The sequence below is a fragment of the Oncorhynchus masou genome, chromosome 23 (genome assembly GCF_036934945.1).
Source record: "Oncorhynchus masou masou isolate Uvic2021 chromosome 23, UVic_Omas_1.1, whole genome shotgun sequence".
In the NCBI taxonomy this organism is placed as follows: Eukaryota; Metazoa; Chordata; class Actinopteri; order Salmoniformes; family Salmonidae; genus Oncorhynchus; species Oncorhynchus masou.
Genome location: NC_088234.1, coordinates 29,662,695 through 29,671,677, shown reverse-complemented (window position 1 = coordinate 29,671,677; position 8,983 = coordinate 29,662,695).

The window sequence follows — 8,983 nt, the reverse complement described above, 5'->3', positions numbered from 1 at the left end:
TCTATATTGACACTTAGCTTGTTTGATTGCCTTGCAGAGGGAATAGCTACACTGTTTGTATTTGGTCATGTTTCCGGTCACCTTGCCCTGGTTAAAAGCAGTGGTTCGCGCTTTCAGTTTTGTGCGAATGCTGCCATCAATCCACGGTTTCTGGTTTGGGAATGTTTTAACCGTTGCTGTGGGTATAGCATCGCCGATGCACTTTCTAATGAACTCCATACGAGTGAGTCACTGGCTAAATAAGTACTAAGCTATTTCATCTGACTCTGTAGTTTCATTTCAATAATAAATGGACAGATAATTATGTAATTACATCATAGGGCCAGGAGTTTTTCCTGACTTGACTATAATCCTTAGCAGGAAAAACTCTGGACATTTCAACTTAAACCTAATCATGACACAAGTTCTAAATGGAAGATGCTGAGACAACTGATAACATGGACTATAATGTCACAAAGAGAATATGTGACGTAAGCATATTATACAATAGAAACAGAGGGAGGAAAGACAGACTTATTACCTGAGTAGGAATCTGTGTCTTCCTTGATGTATGTCTTAATTCCCTTAACAGCTGTTGCCTCTGAGCCGATAAGAGATGCCAACACTCTCTAATGGAATCTCATATCCCCTGCATGAGGGAGGGACAGTGTGTGTGTGTGATAATATTTTATATCCCCTGCATGAGGGCACTGAGGAGCCGAATTTGGATTGAGCCTCAGATTAATGAGTCTGATTTTACAGTGAGCAGGTGTTGCCATTGTAATTAGTCAGCAGGTCAGAGACATCCAGTGTAGTGGATATGAGGCTCTATCCTCACACAGCATTATCCTCAGGGAGAGGGAGACGGGTGTGTGTGTGGGGGGAGGGGGGGGGGGGGGACTTGAAACGCCCCAACAACAATCCCTCCTCTATTGCCCTATGGACCCTAGAGGCATTTGGCATAGACTATGGATCATTTGATACGGAGTGGGAAGCCTGTCCACTAGCCTTCCATAGTACAGTAACTGCTTGTGCCAGGAAGATCGTTTTAGTTGAAGTCAAAGTTAGACATCACCCCCCATATTACAAACTATGTGTTGTGATAATTGCGTTGTTTGCTTTACAACCTGTTCATTCACATGCCTTGCGACCGTGATGTATAGGCCTCAAGCCCGAGACAATAATACAACAGTAGCAGAATAAATTCAACCACACCTTTGTTTTATCCCAAAAATGGATAGCAACCTCTGTCTGGTGAAGTCCACGACGCATATTTCATGTAACAGACAGTTACATGACCTACAGCATGGTCAAGCAAGTTAATGTTTCCGACATTTTCGGAACACTAAACAACTATTGATTTAAAACCAGTGTTACCACAAGTCACAAAGAAAACAGGAGCTGCCTCAACTATTCCAGCACCATTTCAACTTCAACATCATCAAATCACCTCTGCCCAGTCTAATACAGTCACAACTAAAAGATACCAAAAACAATTTAGTCTAAACAACATAAGCTAAATATGATGTGGCTGTCCAAGCTTCTGATTTCTGTTTGTGTGCGCGCAAGTAGAAAAACATGTTGATACTTTAACTTTTTTTTGTCAAGGGATGCCAAATGCTCACTGGCTTCTCTTGCATTCAATGCTACAAGTGAGGACAATATTATTAGCATTACATAAAAGTCAGTTTTTACCATCCCGTCTTTGGTCTCTATGAGAGTTTCACATATTGTATCTGAAAATGGTGACATGCCAAATGGTGCTAACCAGAGAAATGTAATTGCCATTTAATTTCCTAATAGGTATAATCCAATATTTGAGTCTCCTGTTGTTATAAAATCTCAAAGTAATCTGACTTGTATTGAAACTCCGTAGGATTTTAAATGCTGAAAAGCTGAAATTTTTACATCTTAATATTTGTAGTTTATTACCTAAAATGGATAATGTGGGCCTGAGGAAGACCCTGATATTTTTATTGTACCTGAGACCTGGTTAACTGATTAAACCCCCCGTTTCTATGGATGGTTACAATGTGTTTAGGGCTGATAGGAAAGGCAAAGGTGGTCGTGTTGCTATTTCCACGAGGAATGTTTATAGGACAATTTGACCCAGCTGATTACAAAACCCACTCGCCCAAACGAAATCAACTTTGATTGACCTCATATTTACAAATACTCCAGAGAAATATGCTGGGAGTGGGGTATTTGCATTAGATATTAGTGACCATTGTATTTTTTTAAACCTTTATTTAACTAGGCAAGTCAATTAAAAACACATTCTTATTTTCAATGACGGCCTAGGAACAGGGGCAGAACGACAGATCTGTACCTTGTCAGCTCGGGGATTTGAACTTGCAACCTTCTGGTTACTGGTCCAACGCTCTAACCACTAGGCTACCCTGCCGCCCCAGGGATATATGAATGCCTCGATCCAACTCTTGTTAAATCAACAAGAGGAATTTAAATTTCAATGAACAGGCCTTTTTTTGGTGACCTTGATTGCAATGCAACTGACCCAGAGTTGGCTTTGAACCACTTCACAAAAGCTTTCAATTGTATTGTAGATAAACATGCTCTCTTTAAAAAATATATATAATAATTAGAAATCAGTCTTGCCCTTGGTTCAGTCCAGAGCTATCTGAAGTCATACACAACAGAGATGCTGCCTGGGCCAGAGCTTGACTCGGGCCCAGACTAGCAGACTTTTAGGCGATTGAGAAATCTGTGTGTAAAACTAGTTAAATAAGCTAAATCAGATTATAATGTTAATACGCTATCTGAATGTACAGGGAACCCAGATAAATGCTGGAAAGCTGTTAAATCACTGAAGGGTTGTGTCTCGTCTTCTCTCACCCAAGAAATCAAATTTAGATTCCGGCCCTATTACTGACAACATTGTTATCATTAATGCATTAAATCACCATTTTATCTCTGCAGGCTTTATATTTTAATGTATTTCAAAGCCAGCTCTTGAAAATAGTAGTTTCGATGTAGATGGGGGAAAATCAATTGAATGATACTGAAAATGCTGGTCAGGAGTTCTCTTTTTGGAAATTCACTGATAAAGAAGTCCTGGATGCTTTGTTAACATTAGACAACAACAAAAAAATCTACAGGGGCTGATAATTTGGTGCAGCACCCCTTATTGTTGGCCCGGTAGTGCACATTTTTTTATTTAACATTGTTATCAGGAAATATTTAAAAAGCATGGAAATCTCACCCACTCCATAAGGGTGAGGATACAAATGATCTTGACAACTATCGCCCTATTTCAAGACTAACTTGTTTAGCTAAGCTTCTTGAATCCTTGGCTAATGTACAACTTTGTTCCTTTTTATCTGATAATTGTATTCTTAATATAAACCAATCAGGGTTTAGGCCTGGGCATAGTACTACCACAGCAACCATGCCAGTTGTAAATTATCTTGTCAATGCCTCGTTCATTGACCTGTCAAAGGCGTGCTCATTCTGTTTTAGGGAGAAGAAAAAAAATTCAAGAGTCGGCCTGAGATATACAACCCGTTTATGGTTTCAGATTTATCTTAGCAACAGAACTCAGGCCACCTTAATAGATGGTGTTAAAGCTGAATTTCTTGAGATTCAAAAAGGTGATCCTCAGGGTTCGATTTTGGGTCCATTATTGTTCACTTGGTATATTAATGACATAGGAAACACTTAATATTCATCTCTATGCAGATGAGTTTTGTATTCCTGTGCCACCTCAGTGCAGCAGGCCATTCGTGAACTACAGCATGAATTTGATTCGATTCAGAGATCTTAAATTAGTGTTAAATACAAGTAAAACAATTAGAGAACAACATGCTGTTCTCTAGGTCACGAAATGTATACCACGAGGACCTGCATATTTGCCCTATAAATGGAGCCTACACTGAGCTTGTTTCTTAATACAAGTACCTGGGTGTCTGGATTGACGACAAGTTGTTCTTCACAACGCATATTTAAAAAATCTGACTAAGAAGCTAAGATCCAAGATAGTTTTTTTATATCTAAATAAATCATGCCTTAGTATTAAAAATAGGAGAAAGATTGTTCAAACAACACTTCTCCCTGTATTGGATTTTGGTGATATTGTTTACATGCATCAAATCAAAATCAAATCAAATTTTATTTGTCACATACACATGGTTAGCAGATGTTAATGTGAGTGTAGCGAAATGCTTGTGCTTCCAGTTCCGACAATGCAGTAATAACCAACAAGTAATCTAACTAACAATTCCAAAACTAATTTCTTATATACAGTGTAAGAGGATAAAGAATATGTACATAAAGATATGAGTGATGGTGCAGAGCAGCATAGGCAAGATACAGTAGATGGTATCGAGTACAGTATATACATATGAGATGAGTATGTAAACAAAGTGGCATAGTTAAAGTGGATAGTGATACATGTATTACATAAATGTAATGTAAAAAAAATGTATAAGGATGCAGTAGATGATAGAGTACAGTTTATACGTATACATATGAGATGAATAATGTAAGGGTATGTAAACATTATATTAGGTAGCATTGTTTAAAGTGGCTAGTGATATATTTTACATCCTTTCCCATCAATTCCCATTATTGAAGTGGCTGGAGTTGAGTCAGTGTGTTGACAGCAGCCACTCAATGTTAGTGGTTGCTGTTTAACAGTCTGATGGCCTTGAGATTGAAAAACAGCTTCTGTCTCTCGGTCCCAGCTTTGATGCACCTGTACTGACCTCGCCTTCTGGATGATAGCGGGGTGAACTGATCATCCCTAAAGCCAACAACTCATTCAGCCGCCTTTCGTTCCAGTACTCTGCTGCCTGTGACTGGAACGAATTGCAAAAATTGCTGAAGTTGGAGACCTTTATCTCCCTCACCAACTTCAAACATCAGCTATCTAAGCAGCTAACCGATCGCTGCAGCTGTACATAATCTATTGGTAAATAGCCCACCCATTTTCACCTACCTCATCCCCACAGTTTTTATTTACTTTTCTGCTCTTTTGCACACCAATATCTCTACCTGTACATGATCATTTATCAATCCAGTGTTAATCTGCAATATTGTAATTATTCGCCTACCTCCTCATGCCTTTTGCACACATTGTATATAGACTCCCCTTTTTTTCCTACTGTGTTATTGACTTGTTAATTGTTTACTCCATGTGTAACTCTGTGTTGTCTGTTCACACTTGGCCAGGTCGCAGTTGTAAATGAGAACTTGTTCTCAACTAGCCTACCTGGTTAAATAAAGGTGAAATAAAATAAAATAAATAAAAAGAACAGGCAGTGGCTCGGGTGGGTGTTGTCCTTGATGATCTTTGTGGCCTTCCTGTATCGGGTGGTGTAGGTGTCCTGGAGGGCAGGTAGTTTGCCCCCGATGATACGTTGTGCAGACCTCACTACCCTCTGGAGAGGCTTTCGGTTGTGGGCGGAGCAGTTGCCGTACCAGGCGGTGATACAGCCCGCCAGGATGCTCTCGATTGTGCATCTGTAGAAGTTTGTGAGTGCTTTTGGTGACAAACCGAATTTCTTCAGCCTCCTGAGGTTGAAGAGGCGCTGCTGCGCCTTCTTCACGATGCTGTCTGTGTGAGTGGACCAATTCAGTTTGTCTGTGATGTGTATGCCGAGGAACTTAAAACTTACTACCCTCTCCACTACTGTTCCATCGATGTGGATAGGGGGGTGTTCCCTCTGCTGTTTCCTGAAGTCCACAATCATCTCCTTAGTTTTGCTGACGTTGAGTGTGAGGTTATTGTCCTGACACCACACTCCGAGGGCCCTCACCTCCTCCCTGTAGGCCGTCTCGTCGTTGTTGGTAATCAAGCCTACCACTGTTGTGTCGTCCGCAAACTTGATGATTGAGTTGGAGGCATACGTTGCCGCGCAGTCGTGGGTGAACAGGGAGTACAGGAGAGGGCTCAGAACGCACCCTTGTGGGGCCCCAGTGTTGAGGATCAGCGGGGTGGAGATGTTGTTGCCTATCCTCACCACCTGGGGGCGGCCCGTCATGCGGCACAACCTCTGTTTTAAAACCCTTGGACACAGTCTACCATTCAGCAATACGTTTTATCACAGGGAACCATTTTAGGACTCATCTTTGTAGTTTGTACAAAAATGTGGGATGGACCTTTGTCTGCGAGAAGAGAGCTGAATTCTCTTTGATTTATTTACAAAGCAATCTGACAAACTCCCTCGATATGTAACATCATTAATTAAGATAAAAATCATAATTTACCAAACCCGTTCACAGCAATGGACAACACTAGAGGTCCCTTCAATCTCCACAGATTTGGGAAAATCTTCATTTTGTTTTTATGCCCCAAATTTGTGGAATAATCTGCAAAGTTCACTGCAGTTTATATGTGCTGGTGCCACTCATTCAGTTTACATTATTGATTGAGGACCTATGTAGTTGAATATGATCGCTTTTATACGTGTTTTATTTTATACACGTGTATGTTGTTTTAATATTCTGTTTTTATTGTAATGTGTACAGGGCTCTCTTGTAAAATAGATTTTAATCTCAATTGCGACTCCCCGTTTTAAATAAAAGGTCTAATTTTAAATACATTTTTTTTTTTAAACAGGCGGCAACAATGTCATAATCGTTTGGACCAGACAAGCCTGGCTTCCCTTGGCATCCAAGAATACAACATCACTCTTCAAATGATGCCCAACTGACCCAGATTGAGATGAATAAAAATGGGCTGTTTTTGTATTGCGTAAACAATAACAGTTATTGTGTGATGGCGGAGATGCAATGTTGTGTTCCAAACAAAACAACTGCAAGTTCGCTTGCTCTAGTTCCTCAACGGCAAAAAAAAGCACCTTATCGTGGAGGACTCTTCTTTGAGTCATGAAAGTGCATTGATATTACATAGGAACTGTGCACACTTTGAAGAGGTGTGTGGCCACTTGCAGACAACACTTATTCCTCTCACTCAAACCCTTGTAATTTCTGTGTCTTATGTTGCACCTACCCCACATTTTCCATATTACTGAATGTGTCCAGAGTGTTTTCAGATTTCGTTATCAAATGCGGAGAAAAGTACAGTAAATGTAATCAACAATGTGATGTTCAAATTCAGTCTTGTGTCAGGTGAACTATTGTGTCCTCAAATGTAGGTTTAATAATTTCCCCCTAATCTACAAACTGTTCCCTTTCAATTGCTACCACAGTTATGCATATGCTTTTTCAGATTTCCTTCTGTAAGAAACATTTACATGTAGCTCTATCCATACAGGTCAATTCCCACGAGTGTAAAAGGTTACCTTAACCAATCTGAATTCATTCCTAAAAAATAACACTATTTTTTTCCCTATCCCAGGGAACTCCTCTCAAAAACATGTTGGTTTTGTTTTTTTAACAATTAGTCCACTGTTGATACAGTCCCAAAATGTTTCGCATGTCAGCAGTCAAGTTTGATGAATTTTGCCATCTCATGATGTGGCCGGTGACACTTTGTTTCTTGAAAGTCCAATATCTTGAAAACTTGACTGCTGACATTTAAAACATTTTCGGACAGTATCACCAGAGAAATAATGGAGAAACAAAAATAACAAAAAAATATAGTTTTGAGTGGAGTTTCCCTGTAACCCTTAACTTAATAGATGTGAAACAGACCAACAGAGTTAGGTAACAGTGTCTCAACTTAAAATGTTAAAAACTGACATTTACTTGACTTCACCCATAGACATTTGGAAAAACAGACAAACGTCAAATGTCGAGAGTCAAACGGGATTCTTTGTTGACCTGTGCATGGTCATGTCTCCTGGTCTCTCTTTTCAAACAGAGGGCTGACATTTTCCATTAGAAGAGAAAATCGTCCTCCCAGGCACTCATGATGCATAGCATTGACAGTGAGGTTAAACATTCATGTTTAGCGGTAAACAGCTCCAGGTGCCCCTGAGAAGGTGAGAATGCACGAAAGCACACACTTTCCGTCACACACACACATTACAGTAAGCCCTCGCCCACACTATCTAATGCAGTTAACACTCAACATCAAACTCCAACTCACGCTATACCACAATAAACAAAGTTCAAATGCAGAGACTCCGAGACCATTGAGAGCTTTTGAAGTGACAGGTTGACGCAAAATCTGTAACCCATCTCCACTAAACTGTATCAGAACAATGGACAGCGCCCTACACAGTAAAGCAATGCATATTCACGCCGAACTAGCAGAGCTCGACAGCATCGACGCTGCTGTGCTTGGCGGCGGCCTTGGTGGTTTCATTTCCGATATCCATGGTGGCAGTGGCAAATTATTTAGAGCTAAATAGGCTAATAACACTAATAGCTCCTTAGCTAGCTATAAAAGATAACTATGTAGTGGTGGGGCGAGGCAGAGTCGAGTGAAGCAGCTTCAACTGTAAGCCTGACCCGTCCTTATAAATCAAATATTACAGGCGGAGGCGTATCTCGTTATTCACGGAGCCTACCATAGATGAGCCGTGTTCCCCCTGCGTTTTATGAAAACCCAAAGGAGTCATACCAAATCGCCCAGTGGTTTTCCATAACCCCCTACACACAAACAAACTGCAGCGTTCTCTTTCCATGGTACCGACACGTCGCAGCGGAGATACAGATTTGGCGCCAACCTGTCACTCAATCACTTGAACTTTTTTGCTATTTTTAAATAGGGACATAAAACTAAAACGGAATTGGCACAAGTCTCAACTGAGAGAGCATTTGAACTTTTTGCATTATTTGTTGGTTTGGCAATGCCACTGTCAGCCAGAGAAACATGCTGAGAAGGATTATTACCACAGCAAGCATGGTACTTGGAGTCAAACAGACAGGCCTTGATGAGATCTTTAAGGTAAGGCTCACAAAATCATTTTAGACCCAAGTCACCCCCTGTACCAGGACTTTGAATTACTCCCCTCTGGGCGCAGGTATAGGGCACCCCTCAGCAGGAAAAACAGAACGAGACAATTTGTGCCAGGCGTGATATCCCTCCTAAATAGCTCGGGCGAATGTTCCCATAGACTCCGTAAGGCCAGCAGGC